Consider the following 26,882-nt stretch of genomic DNA (forward strand, 5'->3'; position numbering starts at 1 on the left):
GGTGAATATCTAAAGCACCTTTATTATCTGTCGTCTAAGTGCTATACTAGTATTAAGATTATCTATCAGTTTGGTCATATAAAATAATTATGCAGCACATTTACCGGTGATTGTTCTATTAAATTGTAGACTTGTAGACTTATATAACCTTTATCTCTGTCAGGAAAGTGCAATCTAGTTTATTGAATTGTGAGACCAGACAGTTTGGTGCATAAACAAACAATACACCAGTGATATATATCCAGTTCTTGAAACAGTAAAAAGACATTAGTGATGGAAAGTGTATCATTATTGTTGCTGATTAAAGATTTTTATCTGTTATGCGTCTGGATGCATTGATCTATCTTCTGAACTAAAGATTTACTGTATTTGATATAAGATATATGGCAAAGTTTGCCTTGAACGTACTGATATTGTCTCGTTGTATGCCTTGTTTGTTCGGATTCGAAGTGCCATCGTCACTTTTATCATATCATATGGGTCATCTCTTCTGGTAGATATCAAAATTATTTTCTTGTATCTTAATTCCAACAGGTTCGTAACTCAATTGATATTCAGCGTCTCTTCAGATAAAATTTTGCCAGAGAAACAAATATCTAAAACAATTCAACAATTGGCTTTATGGAACTAAAGCATTTATAAAACTTTTGACTTATAATGTCAGTTATTTTCCATAATACATGAAATTTACTTTGAAAATCTATCATTTACGGAAATCTTATTGAACGTTAAACGAAACTAAATAATACGTTTTGTTATATACTTTTAAAGGAAATATTGAGAAAAATTGAAAATAAAATGAAATAAAATGCGTACTTCATTTTCCATATTTTCAGTGTAAAATTTATCCATCACATCACTGAAACATTTTTTCTGAATTTTCAATGGTGTTTTGCAGAACTACTCTCTTCTAAAATCAGCCAATACAAATAATTTAATGGAGATCTCACACATTGTAATGTCAAAAAACAGAAGAGAAATATGTGTATAATAAACAGCAAAGTCAAGCTTTTTTCTATATATACACGATTTATTTTCATCTTGTGAAATGAAAATTACATGTTTCTCTCGTGGCTCTTGCCACTCATGAAATATGTATTTTTCTTACGACTGGATGGAAATAAATCTTGTATTTATAAAAAAAACTTAAATATCCTCTATATCTACAAAATAAATTGTCAATTTAATGCAATAAGATAAAGTAACAATGCGTACCTAGATTTAAAGAAATGGTATTCTAACGTTGTCATTAATTTATTACCAATATTGCGTTTGCTACTTATTTTCAATTTGTATACGCCGATACTAAATATCTGAATAAGAAAAATGATGAATAAGATCATTTCTACACTACAACGGGGGCAGATTTACCTCTGTAACACAATGGCATATCGCAAATTGATCTTTTCTTGGTTCTCAGTATCAAATCAACGAATTACATTATCCGAGTTTCTGTCAGGAATGGACGCTCGAATCATTTTAATTGTGAGACAAACCATTTCGGTGCATAAACATAAAATACATGAAATATTTCCAAACCGTACGTTTATTGAAGTAGTAAAATAAATACATTGTATAATTGAATGTTAAGTGTCAGTATTAGTTCTGATTAGAGACGTTTATGTGTTATACGTCTGGATGCTTTGATCTAGCTTTAATTAGGTCTAAAAAAAGATTCATTTGACAAGACATAGTATATGATACAAACTTAACCTTATTTATCGATAAGATATACTTTCCTTATAATTATATGATTTGCAATATATGAAATTTTTGTTATTTCATCGACGCTTCTGTTGTTATAAAGATTCACCTAGTATACAAGCGAGGATTTATGCACGCGTAAGATGGCTGCGAAGGAATGGTCAGCTGTGGACTACATACGTTTAGAAGAGCGGAATAAAATGCAACCTAGATGAATGTCTGTTAAGATGTGCATAGTTTTTGAAATTAAAGAGGAAGCGTCACGGCGCGAAAATGCCATTACGTCCGTACCAGTATAACTCATGTGAGAAACAATCCAGCTAGCTTGTGGAATGTCGTCGGTTCCACTCAGGTGCCCGTTAGTGCCCGAAATAAGGGGAATATGAGGTCTTCCTCCACAAATAAAGCGGAAACTCGATATTTGAATATATAATTAATTGTTTGAGTACATTTCCACCAAATTTAACACAAATGTTACGTACGAAAAGCGGTGGATATATGCCTGAAATAAATTTGAAAGGAACTTGTTTTGTTTACAATGGTTTAATGTTTACAAAACAGTCTATGTAGGTATTGGACATGACGAATACGGCACAATTTGTTACCATTCCATTGTTGTAATCAATCGGGAGTGAAAAGATGAAAATGAAAACATTGCAAAAGTAGGTGATCTTGCGTCTTGCTAATTAAATGAAAATCAGACAGTGCGTAGATCCCTTGCGCGACAAAAGCTGTAGACACTAATTAAAATTGTCTATGTTATTAGATTAACCAGAAATACTTTTACATGCCAAATAAAAATCTCTTTTGGGTAATATTGCGTAGTGACACAAAGAAACAGATTATACATGTATGTGAACCGTAACGATGCGGTTAATTAAATGAAAATTATGTATCTCTTTTAAATTCTAGTTTCTTTAATTAAAATAAAGACGTGCTAAGATGCTAAAAAAGAATGCTTGTAGAAGTAAATGGAAGCGGATTCATTTTGAAATCTTGTGCATGATTCCATAATCAGGACCCAACTTAATATTCAATGATTAAATTATAAGTTTTCATGTAAAACCAAATAACATATCATTTCGAAAAAGTTGTTATGTGATATTCAGAAACATTAAGAACTTAGACACATTTTATTCTTTTTCCTTCTTTTACTCTTTTGCCCCTTCCTTTCCTCTATCGTGCTGATATCTAACTTATGCACGATCCATGCAGTGCTAATAAAATAATATGATACAATTGCAACTGCATTTTTAAGAACACTTTTGCAAGGTTAAATGAACGTTTCCATTTTAGTTTCAGCAGATAGAGTACCTTTAGAATATTTGATAAAGTCAGCTTTTGTCGGAAATTAAAATAAAACTTGATTCAAGAAGTGTTGACATTTTCAACATTATTATGTTGAACAACAGAGCAAGATTCATCATACGCACAACAGCGATGATTGAAGTGACAAAAAATTGTTAACAAAAACAATTATCAAGTGTTGATACAGATGAATTGCAATGTTACTACTGTTAAAGATTGTCAATTGCAGTTTTGCATTTTTATACATTGTCGACTTTGACTATTGACATTGAATTGCAAGGGTATTAGCACACACTTTCGAAAGTAATACACTTCTTTTATATCAAGAAAACCAGCAACATTTCATATATGTAGTACTTATTTACTATGTTTGTCTTTAAAGTTTTAATCTATAGGTGATAACTGGAGTTCGCTGTATCTTGCACACTTTGAAAATCTATCATTTACGGAAATCTTATTGAACGTTAAACGAAACTAAATAATACGTTTTGTTATATACTTTTAAAGGAAATATTGAGAAAAATTGAAAATAAAATGAAATAAAATGCGTACTTCATTTTCCATATTTTCAGTGTAAAATTTATCCATCACATCACTGAAACATTTTTTCTGAATTTTCAATGGTGTTTTGCAGAACTACTCTCTTCTAAAATCAGCCAATACAAATAATTTAATGGAGATCTCACACATTGTAATGTCAAAAAACAGAAGAGAAATATGTGTATAATAAACAGCAAAGTCAAGCTTTTTTCTATATATACACGATTTATTTTCATCTTGTGAAATGAAAATTACATGTTTCTCTCGTGGCTCTTGCCACTCATGAAATATGTATTTTTCTTACGACTGGATGGAAATAAATCTTGTATTTATAAAAAAAACTTAAATATCCTCTATATCTACAAAATAAATTGTCAATTTAATGCAATAAGATAAAGTAACAATGCGTACCTAGATTTAAAGAAATGGTATTCTAACGTTGTCATTAATTTATTACCAATATTGCGTTTGCTACTTATTTTCAATTTGTATACGCCGATACTAAATATATCTGAATAAGAAAAATGATGAATAAGATCATTTCTACACTACAACGGGGCAGATTTACCTCTTGTAACACAATGGCATATCGCAAATTGTAATCTTTTCTTTGGTGATCTCAGTATCAAATCAACGAATTACATTATCCGAGTTTCTGTCAGGAATGGACGCTCGAATCATTTTAATTGTGAGACAAACCATTTCGGTGCATAAACATTAAATACATGAAATATTTCCGAACCGTACGTTTATTGAAGTAGTAAAATAAATACATTGTATAATTGATTGTTAAGTGTCTCAGTATTAGTTCTAATTAGTGACATTTATGTGTTATAAGTCTGGATGCCTTGATCTAGCTTTAATTAGTCTAAAAAAGGATTCATTTGACAAGAAGGAGTATATGATACAAATTATCCTTATTTATCGATAAGATATACTTTCCTTATAATTATATGATTTGCAATATATGAAATTTTTGTTATTTCATCGACGCTTCTGTTGTTATAAGGATTCACCTAGTATACAAGCGAGGTTTTACGCACACGTAAAATGGCTGAGACGGAATGGTCAGCTGTGGACTGCATACGTTTAGAAGAGCGGCATAAAATGCAACCTAGGTGAATGTCTGTTAAGATGTGCATAGTTTTTGAAATTAAAGAGGAAGCGTCACGGCGCGAAAATGCCATTACGTCCGTACCAGTATAACTCGTTCGGCTGGACGGGTATGCTTCATGAAATGTCGTAATGTGCCAGGAATCCGACATCGTGTGTTTTTAATTATATATAGACGGTGTTGCTCGTAATGGGTTATCATAATCCTTAGAATATTAATTAATTCAATCAAAATTAAACGATATATAAACTTAAAATACGCAAATAACCCAACAATAAAACATAAAATTTGAGCACAAACGTTGTATATAAGACATTAAAGGCATTAGATCCTTTACCAAATCTGAACAAAATAAAACAGCACACGTGTGATATAAAAGGCGGCTATCTAAGTGTTTGATACCAGAACTTTGTCCACACAGCATTATCTAAATTATCTCAAAAGAAAAATACAAAACTTTGAATAATAAATTTCTTTTAAAACTAATTTTTTTTTCTAGTTTCTTAAAGTCAAAAATGTATTCAGATGATAAATGACAGTGCATTGCAACAGTTCTAACACCGATGCATTTTGTCCAAATGCGATACAGTTCCCCTTTATGTAGAGATGATTATTTAAATTTAGCCTGGTTCCACGATTTTAAATCTCGGTTAGACAGTCTATTTTTTGTAAACGGAGATAAGAAAACATTGTCTTTCCATTTGGAGAAAATGTAAATAAAAAGGTTTTTGCAACAAAACCAGAACTTTAAAATTGGTCTGAAGTGTTAAGCCGATGTATGTGAATGTTTCATGTATTTTCTTGTATTTTTATTGACGATTCGCTAAATCAATCGTGTAATACCTCAGTAAATCATGCGTCTTATTCAAAAAATGTTAAGACTCGGCTGCTATGCAGCTGAATAAAGACCGCACATTATTCATCAAAATATCAAAATGTACATAATAATTTAAATTTACTAACAAAATTGTAACCTTTCCGCACAAAAACAATTTTCTCGGTGGAAATTGATTGAAGTTTACACATCGAAATGTCGTAATATAAAAGAAATGTTTATCGATATAATTACTTTATAAAAGTTTATGAAATATATCAGTAAATTTATCAAAACCATTAAAAGTAATAAATGGTCGGTGGTAACTCATATTTAGAGACATATATTGACAACAATTCTTAAATGCTTAAAATGACAAAAATGTTTAATCATTATTTCAAAAGTGGTGATAAAAGCTTAAACTTACGTTTTTTAAAAGTTGTCAAAATACGAACAGCAAGTTTAATGTTCAAGACATATGACAAAGTCGTAATAATATAGGGTTAACGCACGTTTTTCCGTGTTATAACGTCTGCGGAGTCCCGAGGAACGGTTGGTGCCCGAGCCCGGTAGGTATACAAGTGCGGATCAAGAAAGGGAGCCAAGAACATAACCCTAATTTTCTGTGGAAAAAAGCAATCAATGTACAAACATTTGAGTATGACATTTCTATAGTTATCTCTTTTCTTGTGGTCGCAATAAGTAAACACCAGAAAAAAATGAACCAACCAGTGTCCATGCTATTGACAGACAGTGAATGCGGGTAACTAGTAACTGAACGCATTGTGCATGTATTTGTAGACGATTTAACTCTGACACGTTTTCACTAGTAAAGTCTCCAAAACTATGATACAATATACCACATATAACACATGTAGCATGTTAGAGACGATTTCTATGACATTAATGTTGCCTTCACCTTCTTCATATTATTATTATATTGTATTGAATAATATTTAATTTTCTTTCCTCTTGCTGGAGAAATCCAAATGAATAAGAAACCTACTCTTTCAACTCAGCACACCTGCGACAACCAGATTTCAAAATGTTTATTAATATTTATATAAAGTACAAATTTAATCAATTCCGCAAATGGTAAAGCAAAATTTACAAAATAGCAACACATTTTAAATTCTGTTCTAATAGCTATTCAAACATTCTAAAATAAAGCTAAATAATCATAATTCTACATTACCTATATTAATAGATATCCAGATATTTTAATCTTAAGCGAGTGGTAAAGTTCGATGACTTCAAACCACTCGCCCCTCACCGTTGCGGGTTAGAATTCCGACAGGGACTTTGGATTCTTTCATGTGAGGAACAATTCAGCTAGCTTGTGGAATGTCGGTGGTTCCACTCAGGTGCCCGTTAGTGCCCGAAATATGGGCATATAAGGTCTTCCTCCACAAATAAAGCGGAAACTCGATATTTGAATATATAATAAATTGTTTGAGTACATTTCCATCATTTTTAACACAAATGTTTCACGTACGAAAAGCGGTGGATATATGCCTGAAATAAATTTGAAAGGAACTGGTTTTGTTTACAATGGTTTAATGTTTACGAAAACAGTCTATGTAGGTATTGGACATGACGAAAACGGCACAATTTGTTACCATTCCATTGTTGTAATCAATCGGGAGTGAAAAGATGAAAATGAAAACATTGCAAAAGTATTTCGGTGATCCATTAAAAGCATTTTGCTAATTAAATGAAAATCAGACAGTACGTAGATCCCTTGGGCGACAAAAGCTGTAGACACTAATTAAAATTGTCTATGTTATTAGATTATCCAGAAATACTTTTACATGCCAAATAAAAATCTCTTTTGGGTAATATTGCGTAGTGACACAAAGAATCAGATTAAACATGTATGTGAACCGTAACGATGCGGTTAATTGAATGAAAATTAGGTATTTCTTTTAAATTCTAGTTTCTTAAATTAAAATAAAGACGTGCTAAGATGCTAAAAAAGAATGCTTGTAGAAGTAAATGGAAGCGGATTCATTTTAAAATCTAGTGCATGATTCCATAATCAGGACACAACTTAATATTCAATGATTAAATTATAAGTTTTTATGTAAAACAAAATAACTTACCATTTCGAAAAAATTGTTACGTCATATTCAGAAACATGAAGAACTTAGACACATTTTTTCTTTTTCTTTATTTTACTCTTTTGCCCCTTCCTTTCCTCTATCGAAGTTATGCACCATACATGCAGTGCTAACAAAACAACATGATACAATTGCAACTGCTTTTTTAAGAACACTTTTGCAAGGTTAAATGAACGTTTTAATTCTAGTTTCAGCGGATAGAGTACCTTTAAAATATTTGATAAAGTCAACTTTTGTCGGAAATTAAAATGAAACCTGATTCAAGTAGTGTTGACATTATCAACATTATCATGTTGATATTGACAGAGCAAGATTCATCACACGCACAACAGCGATGATTGTACTGTATAAAGTGACAAAAACTTGTCAATAACACTTATCAAGTGTTGATGCAGATGAATTGCAATATAACTACTGTTAAAGATTGTCAATTGCAGTTTTGCATTTTTATACATTGTCGACTTTGACTGTTGACATTGAATTGCAAGGGTATTAGCACGCACTTTCGAAAGGAATAAGAATGTTTTCATACCACTTCTTTTATATCAAGAAAACCAGCAACATTTCATTTACATATACTTATTTACTATGTTTGACTTTAAAGTTTTAATCTATAGGTGATAACTTTTTTGCACACAAGCTACCGCGATGCCTGAATAAAGTATCAAAATAAAGAGTTCAATTAAAATGAACATAAACAGTAAGATATTATATTGATATGTTTTATACGCCATTAATAGTTCCGACGTATATTGTTATGCAGTCCGTCCGTCTGTCTGTTATCAGTTTCGTGTACATTATGTTTCTTTTAAACCGCTGGAAGAGCATAAATATTGAGCATTTAGCATTGCCTAATTGACCTTTACAAAACTGATATGAATCGTGCCTCTTGATTTAATATTGACCCCGCGCCAGTGGATAGATTTATTTAGTAAAAACACATCTGAGGCTTATTGTGTGAAGCTATAATGCGCAGAGCTTAGATATTTGGCATGTATTATCCCTTTATGTTACACAAAATAACTGGTATCAATTATGCTTCTTAGGTCAATTTTGGTCCCTTCCGGGGATCGCTTAGTAAATATTGTTTTGTATTGGAAAACATATTTGAGTATTATTTTATGAAACTAAAATGATGTCTAGAGCTTAGATATGTGACATGCATCATTACTAATTGGCCCCTACAAAACTGGTATTACTCCTGCCACTTAAGTCAATGTCGGCCACGCCCCTGGGTACATTTACTTGATTTCAGTCTTATTTTGTGAAACTTCTACTAAAGTTGGAATATTTCTAAACAATTTACAACATAAATCAAAACCTGGAAGCGAAAAAGTAATATGCAACCATTTTAACAATAAATTTATATAACTTGTCTACTTTATGTAAAAGGCATACATATAAATGGCATCTGGAACGAAATTAAATCAATCTTACACTTTACAAAATGTAAAATGACAAACGATTCAAGAATCAGTTTCTTAGGTAGATTTTATAGAGAATTATTACTTTATTAGAATAAAAGAAGCTATTATTTTCAATAAAGATCTCTGCGTTCATTGAACGCCGCCTTTCCTTGTTGATCTTGTTTATCATATTTGAAAAAGAAAATTTATTTTGCTCATAAATCTTGTTAAAAAATTTGAAACATTCTGGTAAATACTTTCAGACTTTTGTAAGTACTGGTACCCTTTATGCCTGTGTGGTCACAAGAAGCGCCTAAATGGGTTCAAATTACTGAGGTCTATATGTATCTCATAGCTCCAACAGGTAAGGTGGTTTTGGCCTCTGTTATCACCAAATATTAATCAAACTCATCTCTACCGTTTCGGCGCCATACTTATAATAGAAACTGTTGGTGCACCGTAGAACGAATCAAACAAAAAGTATTGTACTAATCTATTGTTAAAAGAGAGCTAGATGTTTTAGTTTTTATGTTTCCTCTACACCGTCAATAAATGATATACTTCATCCACTTGACAATTTGCTGTAAAAGTATGATTATGTCTGTCCGTTTTCTTTTTAAATCTGCGTCTTATATAAACAATGTTAATTGTAGCACTACTTTTACAAATCCATGCCTGATGTTTAGAGATTAAGAAATACGTCCAAAAAAAATGCAGACGAGAAAAAGTGAAAGTTTTTGATACTTGTACTCTTTATGTCGACCTGGTTATTTGATTTAATGCAATAAAATGATCATAAATACCTAGCTAAACGCCGAGTTAACACTTTGTATTGAGGTTGCTTCTATAGGGTTTTATATTAAATTCCGTAGAAAAGTGGAACAAATAAAGACGTAATGATGTTTTATTTTGACACTACCCTACCTTAATTTAAGAAATATATGAAATTAATTTTGTATCTCATTTCTTATTTTCAAGTTATTTAATTAAATTTTTTCAGCAGCCACATAAAAATATTATCAGATAAGTGATTTATAGGTTCTATTTATCATTTAATTATGACTTGTACATAAAGAGAAATTAAAACGGGTAACATGTCACATTCACAAAATTGCATACAATGTAGATTGCAATACCGGTATTTGCAAATTATTTGTTAGAATATATATTTCAAAATTTTGCTAATATTCGTTTGCTAACTATGCAGTTAAAATACATTTTTTGTAAGACTTCATCTTATCAACTTGCCGTTCAGAAAAAGGTCAATATTCCTCAGTGACCAGGGCTAGACTCCAATGTCTGTTCAGATTGATTTCATCGGGTCAATAACACCGCACGAAAGGACTAAATTAATGCTAATTTGAAAAGTTCATAATTATTTAAAAAGATTTACATTATCTGAATTGTCCTATGCACATGTGACCATAATAATATTAAGTCAAAATTTTAAAAAAAGATGAGATCTTTATGAAATGTTTTATTTAATGTTATATTATTGGTATAAAAAAGTTTATACCTTTTGCACATAATTTAAACAAATATATGCGGTTAGCTTAAAAAACTTTTCCAAAAATACTATTATTAGAAACGTCAAATTTTTCAGGGCATACAAACAAAATACACTATAATTAACATTGAAGCAGGATGCTTCCACATTCATGCTTATTTTCATGAAAAAAAATGTATTTACAAATAAAATATTGTTAAATGAACAAAGGAAATAGTTTGCACATTGCAAATAGCACTAGCAAATCACGTTAATTACAGGAAAGAGGTCAAAACAAGACAAAAGTCCTTACTGCGTTAGTAACGCAGTAGCAATACGGTGATAAATACGGCAAAATATTTAATTTAAAACAAAACAATACACTCACTTGACATATGAGTAGACTTGAAAAGAAGCAGTTCAATGTTCTTTTTTAAAACTCGGCGCCTGAATAAACCAAACAACCAAGACCTGCGGACGTCCTTGTCTGTCTGCTTTGGCTTCATAATTGAAGACGTCTTTTTCATGATGATTTGTCATTAATCCTGTCTTTACGTTCGTTGGTAGAAGAGTGTACGACCATTCGTATTTCATTCAAAAGGATAATCTGTAAGATTTTACACTCCCTGGTTAGTCATGAAAGGGCAATCAGTCATCCCTGATAACTTGACCTTTATCTGTTTTGGACCTTTTTTATGACGAGCACCCCTTAAGAGGATTTGACGAAACTGCACTTACATGAAACAGGGTTTTCATCACTACAGCAGTACAGGTCTCACCGTCTGGGATGACACATCAAATATCCCGATTGTTATACTAGCTTTGCGATCATGTTGATCACCTTAAGTGTCGTCTTGGCGCATATAAAGAAGCACGTTTTGGTTAGAATAATTGTAAAGCACGAATTCTTGCAATTTTCCTACCAAAAGGTAAAATTACATTATCTTTATCTCTATGAAGAAGTGCAATCTGTTTAATTTACCTGTGTGACCAGACTGTGTATGGTGCATAAAATACAATATACAAGTGCTTTATATCCAGTTCTTGAAACTGAAGAAAGACATTAGTGATAATAAGTCCTCATTTTTATTGCTGATTAAAAATTGTTATCTGTTGTGCGTCCGAGATGCATTGATCTAGGGTCTTAAATAAAGATTTATCGGACATGAAATAAGATATATGGCAACGTTTACTCTGAACTTACTGATAGCTATATTGCTTGGTTGTATTTCTTTTGTATCTTTGTTAGGGTTCAAAGAGACATCGACGTTGTAACATAATTATGGTCAACCTCCTCTACTAAAGGATTATGTAAAGCCCCCCTCAGGAAAGTATTTGGAACTATTTACCAGTTACAATTTTTAAAACATTGACAGCTTACGTTTACATTACTTATTACAAACGAAATATTAACATACAGTTACGTGTATTTTTTATTCCAAAAGTGTCCGAACTCAATTGGCGTTGATAGCATTACTTTAAAATGATAGTTTTCTTCATCTGCTGAAAATATTTTCAGGAAAAACTAGCATCTAAAACACGTGAATAATTTGCATTAAGAGAGTTATAGCATCTATAAATCTTAGTTTCTATGCTATATACTTAACAAATACATCATTTATTGAAATCTTATTAAACTTTATGAAAAACTAATGTATCTGTTATATAATCTTAATTAAAACAAATGGACTTTTAACATTGTTTACCATCAAGTTGTTACCGATACTGCGTTTGTGATATCAATACTAATATACAATATATATGCGTTGATAAAACATTTATCTGAATTAGGAAATGATGATCAATATAACTATAAGTTTTTAAAGCAATATGTTTTAGACATCAACGGGACAGGTCAAGCTATGAAACGGGGTGACATCCAACATACGTCGATTGTTGTTCCGGATAATAGTTAGCATCTGAAAAATGCCGACCTAGTGCATAGAAAGATATATAGCTTGGTTATACAATTTTTGTGGAATTATTTTCGGTCTTGCTTGGTTCTCAGTATCAAAAGATAAGAATAACATTACTTGAGTTTCTTGCTGGATTTTGCGATCGAATTAATGGGCTTTGAGAAAAAACAGTTCGGTGCAAAAACATTAAATACATAAAACCTTCCAAATCGTACGATTCTTTAACATAAGTGCATGCGTAGTGTCTAAGTATTATGGTGATTGGAGACTTTTATGTTTTATTCGTCTGGATGAATTTTTATATAGCTCTTATTTATATCTAAAATAAGGATTTATCTCATAAGAAAGAGTATAATGATACAAAGTTCACCTTATTTTATCGATACGCGATTGTGTGTTTTTGCTATGTAAAGAATATATTTTTTTGTTTCTTTTTGTTTAGTCATCGACGCTTCTGTTACCATAAGAATATCTTTCAACAAATAAATGAAGATCTCTGGTGTCCCTCAGCTTATTTTTTAAGCACAATCTATATGTACCTTAGAAGAACATCACAAAGACAGTAAGAAATATGATAAACATGATACACGTTCAATGAACGCACCCCCCGCACGACACAGCAACAAAGACCAGCGGCCAGGAGCCCAGGAGTTCCCCAAACAAAAACAGGATAGCACAAGGCAGAGCACGAGTAGAAAAAATCTTTAATGTTTCCGCACATGAACAATTTTCTTGGAGGTTTGTTTATTGAAGTTTGCGGCATTAAAATATCGTCTAATTACATAAATGGTTATCAATGTTATTAATTTGGAAAAAGTTTATTACATGCTAAAGAATATTAAATATCAAAAACACCAAAGCGACGTTTCACTGTTAAACAATACATAAAACTTTTATTTTATTCTGGATCTTTAAATACATTAATAAAGAAAATACAACAAACTGGAGAAAAGAAAAAAATATAACAGAAATGATAACAAAATATTTTGTGGCCGAATTGTCGTTATTCGATTCTGTTTGTAGTCTTATATACAAACTCGATCTAATGATATTTACACACAAAATATTATAACAAAAGAATAATACAATATAGTCCAGACAACACGTGATATCGTTTTAAAAATTGAAGACAACACAAACTTCGTTCTTTAAGAGTTTTTTGCCTTTACCTTCATTTTTCCAGTATTATACACTGTACATCATTTGTCGGTAATGGAATTCGTGTGAAATGTAAAATAAGCAACTCAGTTATCAAATATATATATACAGAATATTACGTTGAAGTAGCTTTTTGAAGCTTTGTATTTTGCTACGAGTAGCGTTTTTCGCGAGACCAAACACATCAGACAATGCGGAGAACTCTTGGGAAAAACAAAGATGTAGATATTAACTATAAGGTCTATGTTAGATTATTCAGAAAAGCATTAACCCATTTTATTACATGCTTTTCGGTGGTTTATAGAAATATATCAGTGAAATAAAACTGGTAATTTCACTGTTTGAAACAGTGAAATTACCACTTTGATAATTTCACTGTTTTGAATTTAAGCTCCTTACGTTGTTTCAGTGAAATACCAGCGTGCATAGAACTGGGCACCAACTTAATGACGTGACGTCGTAAATGACGTCACGTTGTATTATAATTTGACGCGCTTTTCATTCAGTATTAGGTTTAATGTCTTTTTAAAACGTTTCTTTGCATATAATAAAAAGAAAATTTGTTTAGTTTAGTGTACGATCGAAATATATTTCACCTTGTGAACACCAAAAGTTCATATTTCACTCGTGGCTGCGCCACTCGTGAAATTTACCTTTTGGTGCTCACTCGGTGAAATATATTCCGATCTTACACTGAACTAAACAAATATCCTCTATTTAGTTACTATTGCGTAGTGACACAAAGAAGTTAAAATGAGAAACAAGAATTGATAACCTAAATCAAGACCAGACAAAGTTTCAGGAATTATTATTTGTTTACGAATATGCATACATACATACCTTCGTATATTGTTTAGTACATGAGCTAAAAAGGACATTTTGTTCATAAATAACATGATACGATCATTGGCAATCGATAAATCACTTTATAAAATATTTTATTAATTTTCTCCTTGAATATGTATAAATAATTTAGAAACCCATGAAATAACGCTTTATGACATTATTGAAATCTATACAATATTTAATGTTAAATACCACGGGAAAAGATCAACACATAGCAATGGTTTCAACTATAATTCTTATCTCTTTAAATTGATATGATTTTCCTTTCTTGCAATATATATCCATTGTCAAGATGGTTTATCAAAATCAATTGTGTCCCTTTTTACTGTGTGTATTTTATAGTTGCTTCAAAAAAAAAAAAGATAGAAAGGTGTTAAGATGCTATGAATTGAAAGAAAGTTACCTTTTAAAAGGAAAGGCTTGCACAGTTGTGCCTTCATCCCAACCCTTTAAAATTTTTTTTTTTTTGGGGTTTCAATTTATTATCACAATTCTTTTGAATTACGGTATTTGTATATCATAAAGGGTTTATTTAGTTGGTTTTTTTTTTTGAAAAACGAATATTTTTTTGTCAAAACGATTTGAAATCTATTCTCTATTGTATAAAACTAATAAAAAAATGATCAATCGTAAAAATACTAACGTGGAGATCTATCTATTATACTGAAGGGAAACAAGTGTGCACATTTCATTTCCCCTTTTTCGCAGAGAAATCATTCGTTTGCTTTATAGACAAGTAAATGCACTAAAATACTTCGTTACGTGGTACCAATTAATGAGCATGTATCAACTATGTGACACGATCACAAATACGATGCGCTATCTGTAGATCAGCACGTGGCAAGGTTAATGATATGCATGGGGTATTTTTAGATTACCTCACCAAGAAGTTGAATTGCGTTCAGTAGATCTAAATATAACTCGATCATGCGTGATTTGGTAAGCAGGACCACCCTTTGAAGACGGAATACTACTACAGTCACCATTCTCTATTGTATAAAACTAATACAGACAAAAAACAATTATAAAAGAAACTAACTTTTGCGTCTTGAAAAACAATTGAAACGGAACAATTTTGTTATAATTTATTACTGTTTAAACCGATAAATCAAGTAAAAATAGAAATCCTATTTATATAAACAAACTGGGATTACCGAAGTAACTAAAATAGCTTAGATTTCCGTAATATTACTTCGTCTGATTCCGCAGTATGACGGAATCGCCCGAATTGTCACGATTGCAATCGGAACTACATCGGCTATTATCATTAATCCGAAGAGTGACGGAAAAGGCCGAAAAGTTGCGATTGGCTCGATTGCAGCTGGTTTCCCGTTCAATCATGCACTAACAATTGGAAACAGGAAACCACCTTACCGGAACAAGTTATTCAAAACAAATGGCTTGCAGCCGTGGCTGCAAGCCAAAAATATATATGAATGCTTAATGTGTAAGGATGAAAGGAGAGAAATGTCTGCTGTTTTATAAAGATTTCTAAATCGGAATCAGGATCAAAGTCAATGTTAAATTATTAAAAGCGATATGTTTTTATGTAGATAAAATAACATTTTGAAGAAATTTTTACGTGTTATCCAAAACAAAACGTGTCAAGGTTTTCCTTCCTTTCTTTCTTTCTTTCTTTCTTTCTTTCTTTCTTTCTTTCTTTCTTTCTTTCTGTCTTTCTTTCTTTCTTTCTTTCTTCTTTCTTTCTCTCTTTCTTTCTTTTTTTCTTTCTCTTTCTTTATTTCGTTCTTTTTTTCTTTCTTTCTTTCTTTCTTTCTTTCTTTCTTTCTTTCTTTTCTGTTATCTCTTATGCCGATATATATCCAAGGCACCATACATGGGAGGCAAATTGTACCAGATGATATTGAGGCAATTTATAAGGCTTAAAGAACTTTTTAGCTTTGAGTTCTAGTATAAGCGGATGAAGTACTTCAGGAATAGTGATAATTTCAAAATTTGTCGGAAATTAAAATGAAACCTGATTCAAGTAAAGTATTGAAATTTTCAATATAATCATGTTGAAAAAATTTAAGCAGGACACAACTGATACTTAGCAACAGCGTTGCTTGTATTGAATTGATAAAAAACGGTCAGTGAGACTGTTGAAGCTTCGATTCTGTTAAATTACAATGTCATCTCCTGTTAAGATTTTAGAAGTATTTTTCTGCCTTTATATGTTTATGGTCACACGTGTGATAGCATTAACGATAGCAATACAAAATGTTATCCTTTGTGTAGTACCACTTTTTACATACAGGACATCCAACATAGAATAGTTAGTATTCTAATTTTCCAGTTTAAAATTTAAGCTTTATTGGTTAAGTGAATATGTGTATTGAGATCTAACCCTATACCTTATTTGACTAATTAACATGAACAATGGTTATAAACCCATTTCTATTTTCTAATTGAAATGGTAAGCAGTTATTTTTTGCGCGAACGTTTCATTTGGAGAATCCATAAACTCGTCAATCTGTAATGAATAATCGAGGCATTATTTTTTTATAAAACATATCTAAAGAATATAAAACACTAAAATTACACTTTTCAGTAGCATTGTCCTTTATTTGTTACAATTTTATTTCGATGACGTGAGAAATGCATACAAGAAACAAAAACCGAATATGTGCCTTTACTTATTTTAATCATATTTGATGTTTTTTTTATTTAGTTCGAATGTTTAATAAAAACATAATCTCGCCTTTTCATTGTTAAAATTCATTAAATGCGACCAGGCATAGTTTTGTTATAGTTTAGAGACATTTTCTTTAAAATTTTTTTTTGCAAAAACACTTTTTTCACTGTAATTGTAAAAATGGTTTTAAAAATTCCTTCGTTATCACATTAAAGGGAATTTTATTTAAAAACCGAATTGAATATTTGACTTCGAGATGTAAAAAGGAAGTGTAGTTTTGTACCGATTTTACAACACACTCGTAGATTGGCTATATTTTCTTGGATTTCATTTAAAGGCAACACCAAAAGTGCTGTGTTTTTGAAATGATACATAGAGAATATGGAATTAGTGCACGTTTAATTCTAAATTTATTTTACAAGTTGAATATAATTATATTATGCGAGCCTTTGGCAAGCATAACAGTTTTTTTTATTCAAATCGTTCAATTAATTTACTATAGAATACCGCTTCGTTGACTCGCCTATAGTCTAACACTAACATAAAGCGCGGCTTTACAATATGTTTGTTTTTATATATATAAATGTGTGTATAGAAAATATCCGTAATTTTTCCTATTTGTGTTTGATAATAAAATGTTTAGATAAATTTAAAACTACCTCCAACTTGTTAAAATTGTTTTGTTCCCAAAGCGAGAATATATGGTTCTCTAACAAACAACGACTGCCGGCTAACATGACGTATATTTCATCTTAATCTTTTAAGCGTACGTATATAAAGAAACTTAAACCAAAACAAACTTCTCTCTAACACACTTAACAAATGTGAAATGACAAACGCTTCCAGAATAAATTGTTTCTGTAGACTATAAATGGAATTTTAAGTTTCTTAGATTGTAAGAAAACTATTATTATCAATAAATACAATACTTATTTCTGATTTGAAAAATAGCATTATTTTGCTCATAAATCTTTTCGAAACTGCTTTTTGTAAATATTATTATGTTTTTTTTAAAGTTTTGTTTAAGAAATAAATACTTAACTATTGTTATGAAAACAACTTTAATAGTATGTTTAGTTTTGGTATGTTTCCTCTACATCGTCTGTTAATGATTCACTCCATCTGGTTGAAAATTGCTGTAAAAGGCAAACTTTTTTACCTAATATCAATAAATATCATTGTAGCACTAGTTTTACAAATTCTTATTCAAATGTCTTGACTAATGTTTAAAAGATTCAATTAAACGTCTTCAAAACTGTTGCAGACACATCAAAACATTTATAGAAATAAATATTCTTAACCTTTATGGAAATTGAATGCTGTAGACGTTTCGACTTTGTTTTTTGGGGAGGCTATGCCGACCCAATGTTAATAACCGTCTGTCAAATCTTACTGCCGCGGTAATCAGGTCAAAAAATAGTACCTTGATTTTTTCTAAGCTGACTCATCACTCATCACAGACATTTACAATATGAAAATATTTTCATTCTTTAATTTCATATCTGCAATTTGTAAAGATAATAATTCTCTGAAAAATTCTTGATTTTTGTTTAAATCACTACTCCGTGACGTCATACTGCCGCGGTAATCAGGTCAAAAAATAGTACCTTGATTTTTTCTAAGCTGACTCATCACTCATCACAGACATTTACAATATGAAAATATTTTCATTCTTTAATTTCATATCTGCAATTTGTAAAGATAATAATTCTCTGAAAAATTCTTGATTTTTGTTTAAATCACTACTCCGTGACGTCATACTGCCGCGGTAATCAGGTTTAGGCGTATACGTACGTCTGTAATAAATAGTTCTGGTATGAAAACCCTTCAAAATAATAACTTTATCAATATTTTTTTAACAAAAAGCATAAATGAAAATCTATAAGTAAATGCTTTAATTCAGTGGCAAATATTCTTTATTATTTTTGATAACAATTTTCCAATTACTACGCAGCGACCAACTGTTTATGACGGGTCATTAACTAGAACGTTGCAACACCGTATTCTCAATATCATGCATGTTCTTTTGTTGTTATAAACTATTAATAGTCCTTAATATTTTTTAAAGACAAATAATTGTAAACTGTCGCTTACATCAGAGACATGGATCATGCTTGCGTGATAACTAAGGAAAACTAACTTATTTGTACACCCCAGGAGGCTGTACGCGGAAAACGCTCATAAACCGCTAAATCATATAGCTGTTTAGTAAATATTTTGCATACATTTAACTAAAAATTCACTGATGGTGATGAACATATAGTTTGAAAACATTATATTCTTTAACCAGTATCGCCGGAAAAAAAACTATTTAACTACAAAACCCCTAAGGACCTCCGACAAAATTCCAGCACAATATTACATTTTACATTAGCAAAATAAAAAAAGCAATACTTATATTTTCATCTTACATAATTCATTAATCAAACTTTTAACATAAAAGTATCTTTGGCAATTGACAGATCCCTACTCTGATCTTTTATTTGTATAGGAATAAATTTAAACAGGTGCTCTTTTGTTTAGGAATATTTTGTAGTGAAAGTCTTATATATTCACTAATCTCATAATTAGAATTAGACAGGTCAGGAATTTATACAAACAGTTGTTTAGTTAACTATGCTCATTTTAATCCCAATAGAAACATTCAAATATTTGTGGTAAAAAACATGACCAAAGAACCTAGTAGTCGTTTACCCGGTGGTGATCCCATTAAACTGATTATATATTCGAATTGATTAGAAAACACAAATAGAAACATGTGTTTCCGTACAACAAAATCGGAAGTAAAGTGAACAGTTAATTGACAGAAATATGTGGTCAAATATGTTTTAACAAGGAAATAATTATTTCAGAGAAAGACGCAAAGATCAGTATGACCCCGTATTGTGTAATTAGAAAGTTTATTCAATTCTAGGGCATACATCATAATTTGATAGTCCATGTGTAATAAAATTCAAATTTTCAATACAGATTATGAGATACACAAAAAATATTAAAGAATAAGAAGCTTTAATTAAAAAAAAAAAAAAAAAAAAAAAAAACCGCATACATATACAAATTACTTACAGTCGAGCATCGGGAAGTCATTAACATATCTTATCACACACCCGTGCCGATTTTGCGACTCCGTAAATATGGTATTGCACGGCCGTGCATATATTTTGACGTGACGTCATTAGCGTTATACAAACATAGTGTAAAGACGCGCTAAATGTTAGCGTTATACTAAAGGCGCGTCAATGAAAAATGATTCTTATTTCACTTTAAACGGTTTTAATTTGGGTATGTGATAAATAGAATATTAAATTCGTGTAAGTTCATTACTGAATTTATTGCACTCGTTGAATAAAATAATATTATGCTCGCCAGAGGCTCGCATAATATAATTTTATTCAACTCGTGCAATAAATTCAGTATTGAACTTACACTCATTCCATATCCTCTATTTACGAAACTTTAATTTGAAACCGATATTTGCGCGCGCTGAAGTGATTAATGTTTATTTGAAAAATAAAAAAAAAGAACTTTTATGGTTGTGTTCTAAAAATATTGGGCGGCATAAGAGGAATTTTTTATTCATTTTACAACACTTGAAAAATTACTACAGAAAATGTGTTGTTGTTTTGTCTTCAACAAAAGTGTGTGTGTTTTAAGTTTATTTATACTCGGCGCCGGAATAACCATATGTCCGAGATTATAGCATCTGGGACGTCTTTTTCAAGCAGATTCTTCCTGGAAGCCCATTCTTCGGTCTTTGGTGGTAAAGGAGACGACAATACCGTCAAGGCATCAACTTTCTGACTGACGACAACAAAAAACGGCATCTATTAGCGCCAAACCTCCAGAGTAAGTCACGACAGGTCAACCAATCACCTCTGGTACTTATGATGACTTGACTATGACCTTCCGTGTGCCTTCTCCGCGACGTGCACGCCTCTGGAGGTATTTGGAGAAGTTTCAACAAAAACTTCCAAAACACGCCATTTATAACACCATTCATAGCACTGACGGCTTCGATGTTCTCATCTATTTGCGGGAAATGGTCGACAGGGAAAACCCTACGTAATAACCGCACACCCTGTTAACAACAGATTTTCCGCAGTATATATTTCAAGCTAGTGAGGTTTAAAAATACACGTAGAATCTATCGATTAACTACCATAAGTTGGTTGAGTGTTGGCGGTAAAAAAAGAAGATATAACTTCCTGATCAATTTTCACTTAGGTTGATTCAGTTTTGAATAAGCTTTGCAGAGATGTATTTTTTCAAGAAATATCTAGCTTTAATATTATCCGACGCCGTCAGTAATGAAATGGGATTAATTTTCTGAAACGTGATTTTATTCGAGATTTGCTTCTGGAGAAGACAACCTTCTGTCCGTAGAGCATGAATATTAATACTCATCACAAGACAGTATCTTATTGATCTCAATTATGGTACATCTAAACGTGTATAATTTTTATGTTCAATAAAAATGTTGCATCACTTGCAGTTGTTATTATCATTCAATAATATTAAAATGACATAAAGTATTTATGATGAACAGTCCTAGAATATTTTGATAAGGAACCGTCAGTTGTAAAATGTTATTGTAATCTGGTAATGAACAGTCGTCATACTTGCTGGTATGTCATTTATTATTGACAGTTTAGGTTTTTCAAAATTTGCATGATTAACAGTCCGAATGTAGACCTCAATTAAATGTTCTGGAATATTAACAAAATGAATAGTCAACCACATTAACCATATGTATGAATGGTTGAACACAACAGTAAGGATAAATAGCGCAATGTGCATATCTTTTTATTTTGGTAGCATATTTTAAGCAAAAAGAAAAGAAACTATAAGTCTGAAACATTGTCTCATAGCCTCCCCATCAGTACATTCAGTGCTTTGATTGATTCCATGCAATAAAATATTAATCAATATCTAGCTTAACGCCGACTTTACATTTTCTAGTTGTCTCTCAACAGTTTTATAATATTTAATACTTCATTATATAAAGCAATATATGAAATAAAATGTGTATCTCTTCTTTTTTATAATGCTTTTCAAGTATTTCAGCAGCCACAAAATGAATCTTTTCAGATAAATGATTTATAAGTTCTATTTATCATTTATTTATAACTTAGGAATATTCAAAGATTAGGTGTAATATGCTAGATGTTTCTTAGAATTACAAGAGCAAACATAATATGATCATCTAAATTATTCATTATAGCAAATGGCACAAAATGGTAGATATAAATTATGTATTATGAATGGGGCATCAGAAGTGCACGTGATTTTGATCCCCGGTGTTGCCACCCGAGGTTAGCCAAAATCATCTTTCCTGTTTCGGCGCATTATGACTAGGTACCACTTAAACATAACAACAAAAGCAAAAGTCACAACAACAAAAAACAAACAAAACAAAAATCAAAACAAAAACACGCACACGCACACACACACACACACACACACACACCCTTAATAAAAAATCAAAACAAATCAAATAAAAAATAAAATAAAATAAATAAAAAAACAGTAATGAGTTTATAGAGAAATAATTTGCCCTTTTCCTACCAGTTTACTGTCGTGTCACATTGGCATACTTGGAGGGGCTTCATCTAATGTTGCTCGAACTTGTTGCCCAACCAAATTGCTTTTTGATATATACTCATCACTTGTATAATATTTGACATTTATTTGATGCAATAAAATATGTTTGTACCAAGCATCGACAAACTTACATACTATTCGTCCGTCTTAAAATTAATATCTTAAGGTATTACACTTTGCATATTTGTTGATTCTCACCATCTTGTGATTCAATATTAACTAATTCAAGGCTTGATCCTGTCAGGTTCTTGCTATATTATCGGCAGCAAAATCCATCATAATACACTAATTTAACTTATGAGTATATGTACATACAGACATTAGCACAAGTAAACCATTTGCAACTTCTTCCTTTAGTTTATTACCTTTTCAGTTAAACAGATATATCATTTTAACCATACATTATTTAAATTTTCATAATTAGAAATGAAAATCAACTTACGTTATATTCTAATTTCAATGTTTCCTACTTGAATCCTGCGTATGACTTTGATAACGCCAGAAATTTGTTGGACCCGGACGTTCACTTTTTTATCTTGAGGTGATTCAATTGACACCAATATTTATTTTATAATAAGTACGTTTATCTTACTTGAAGCAAAAGTGAAACTAGTATTTTATAAAAAAAGGTGCAAATTCGTGTATCAAAACGAAAAGTTACATCACAGTGACATAAAACAGAAATATATACGTCTGTAGTTAAATTCACTGTGGGCATTTTGGTTACCTAATTTAACTGCTTGGACAATTTGTTTTGCTTCTAAACTCAAAAGCATATTTTTTATCATTATATTTTCTTCTTTTGTTGAGCTACTCATATTGCCTTATCCATAGTAAGAGAAGCTCCCTCTCTTAATTTGCCAGATTTACACCCGAACACTAGGCGGTCACGAATCATATCGTCCATATTGTTATTCAAGTATTCAAGAATTCATGGAATTTTTATTCTGTATCCTATCTTTTTTGTTATTGTTAAACATTAGACGTCTCCATTTATACCTTGAAAATGATTCGCGTGTTTACTGAAATACATGCAGTATATATTTATTTTGTTCAATACTTTTTTCGCACCATGATATTGTGATATAAATTTGAATCTTCCCCTTTCAGTACAAGAAAAACCACTTCCGAGGTGAAGTTTATATGTGAGAGACTAGATATTATACCAACACAATATTGTGAAAATGTCATTTTATTTTAAATGACGAAAATAAAATATGCATATGAAAATAATTATCAAATGAACAGTTTCAAATAATGTAGGCTGATATAAATATGTTATAAAATGTTGATTGTTTACATGACCATTGACAGTAATAGTCAATTTAATACTACACATGTATTTTCTTTCCATTTCCGCTTTACTTCTATTTTATTTTTTCCCCTTATTTTCTCTTCAACACCAAAAACCTACCAATTTAATTACATTTTTCAGTGTAAATTTTAAAGGTCCATCCAGTGACAACTTTTCTTACATTCGGAGCATTTTGGTAAATTACAAAGAATAAAATAACAGTTATGTCTCTCCGCGCGTTTTTGATACTTGAAAGTATACAAATCTTACATTGAATATAAAATTATTTACAACTATAGTTTTACGCTAGTATGTTAATTAACTGCTGTTTGAGCCTAAATGTTCTTTTATTCATGTTTGTCACCTCATTGTGTCATGTTTGTACATGTAATGAGCGAAATAAATGTTTTTTAACTTGACTTGTTTGTTAAAATTACGATTATTTATAAACTAGCCAACAGCTGATATCATTAAACCAATAATTATATATTTTATTCTACGTAAGGACATTAATTTAACATTTTAATGTGACAAGTACTAGATAAGTCTTTTCGAGAAAAAAAGTAAATACATTAAGATATGTTTGAAATCATATTATATTTTATTTCAAGCCGTGCAAGTACGTGTGTGCGTTTACAAAGTGTACTTAGGTGTGCGTGCTTGCGCAATGGCGTATGTGCTGTTTATGTAAGGTTGCACTTTTCATTACATTGTATCTCCATAAACGATCTGCGACTTTGATCTTTTGTGCTTTATTTATATTGCTCCTAAGAGATCTCTTTCAAGAATTTTTAGACGATATGGAAAGTTTAGATAGTCACAGCATATTATAACCTGAATATAGGTTTCGTGAATAAAGGCAGGAAAAGGGCAAATTATTTCACTATAAACTCGCTACCGATTTGTGTTTTTGTTTGTTTGTTTGTGTTTGTTTTAGTATTTGGTATGTATGTGTGTGTTTGGTCTCCCTTTTACAAACAGCTGGTGTTAAGTGTTGTGTGTCAACTGAAAACGTTGCCCCGTTAATCATCTCTCATTTGTACTATGTTAATGGACAAATTGTTTACAACGTTTGTTGTTGAAAGTTGAATACTGCTGATTAATAAGCTTGTGCTAGGAGGCGTGAGATATCTTTCACCTATCGTAACCATTCTCAAACAGACTTCATTAAATCGAGTCTGATCATGACGTTTTCATCATTTTGATTTAGTTTTCATAGCTGTAGAAGGTTAAGGGTTTGATACACCTTCCACGATTTCCAAACTCTGATAAAGTGCGTTACAGATTAGCTTCGTTTTCTTGGTATCATTCTGATAACACTAAATGTTTGCATAAGAGCAAATTTGTCATTGTAATGGTATCTTTTATTCATATTGTTTTTATCTCAAGAGTTGTTAGACGGTCAAAAAAGGATCGTTTATTTTCATCAGTGCAGTATGACAAAATGAATTTTGTTTTACCTCTAAATATGCAATCCAAAGATATCACTGCAACGTTGAATGAAGTGGGTGTATCTTTTCATTATCGAACATATGTGAAAAACTGTTTTAAAGTACAAAACCAAGATAACGTTATCTCGCAGCAATCTTGCAATCGTATCAAACTTTATATTTATATTAATGATTTAACACTTTAAATAAAAAACGTACAACATTAGTTAACAATTGCAATGTCTATAACAAATATGTTTATTTGTATGAGTTCTTTTTTACTTCTCTTTTCTTAAATAACATGAATATCTACACTTTGACTATTTAATTTTAGATGACGAAGATTCTGATAATTTTTGCCGCGATAAGTATTGGAGCGGAGGTAACCGTTCAACTAACAGCAAAACCTAATGACTGTATCTGCAAACTCGATGACAAAATTTTTGCATGTACATTTGTCATTGAACATAAACTTACTATGATTCTTGAGAAAGAAAAACAATTAGGATATCCGGATAACGGGGTCTAGCGACTGCAAGGAAAAGCAAACGGAAATGCCATATTAACTACCGAGCAAGTTTCCCGAGTTACTAGTATCACAGCTGACGGGTCGACTTCGCGTCTTGTAATAGCTAGCTATCAATGGGTCGTTTCCAGGTCCTTGGATAGAAGTATGGGAAAGTCAAACATTGGAAATAACCTTTATAAACGCACTTCACACCGACAGCGTTACGATGCACTTTCATGGATTACACCAGCGAGACTCGCCTTAGATGGATGGTGTCGCATTAGTCACACAATGTCCGATATTGCCAGGGCAATCATTTGTTCAAAGGTTCAAGGCATATCCACCCGGGACGGCAATGTACCATGCACATATAGGGGATCAAAGAAGTATGGGATTGTACGGACCAGCTATAGTTCGCCCAACAAAAAATCCCGTTATTGAAGATAACGAAATAATCATATCTTTATAGGACTGGAATCATCTAATGGACCCTGAGGTAGCATATCAAAGAATGATTACAGAACATTTTGATTTCAAAACCAACGAGAGAATCAACACGACATACTCAGTTGACAATGGTCGATTTAGCCGTTTTGAGTTTCAGTCGGGTCTAGCAAATGGAAAAGGAAGATTTTGGAATACAAGGAATAATAACAACGGTTCACCACTTGAACGATTTAAAGTACGCTCTGGGGCCTTGTATAGGTTTAGGATAATTGGAGCTATGACCCTTTATCCAATGAGAGTATATATTTACAAAAAGAAAAACACACTTAGTATCATAATTATATCATATGAATAGTAATTGAAAAGGAAAGAAGTCATGTACATTAAAAAAATCAATACAATACAATAGTCCGTTATTTCCTTATGTTTAAAAATAATTAGCCAGTATTAGTAGTGTGAGTTTTTTTTTGTAAAATTTACTTGTATACGCAAGAAAGTCGTAGAAAAATAGTTTAGGGCTTCTAGCTAATTGATGTGTCGCGTTGCGGTATTCAA

General features: G+C 31.3%; 1 pseudogene; it reads left to right on the forward strand.

Annotated features, from left to right (window-relative positions):
* The window catches only part of LOC132718778 (uncharacterized), a 34,005-nt pseudogene extending 7,377 nt beyond the window's left edge, over positions 1-26,628 (forward strand).
* Positions 26,629-26,882: the final 254 nt, after the last annotated feature.

The sequence above is a fragment of the Ruditapes philippinarum genome, unplaced genomic scaffold, assembly GCF_026571515.1.
Source record: "Ruditapes philippinarum isolate M1 unplaced genomic scaffold, ASM2657151v2 ctg1236_1_1_1_1, whole genome shotgun sequence".
NCBI lineage: Eukaryota > Metazoa > Mollusca > Bivalvia > Venerida > Veneridae > Ruditapes > Ruditapes philippinarum.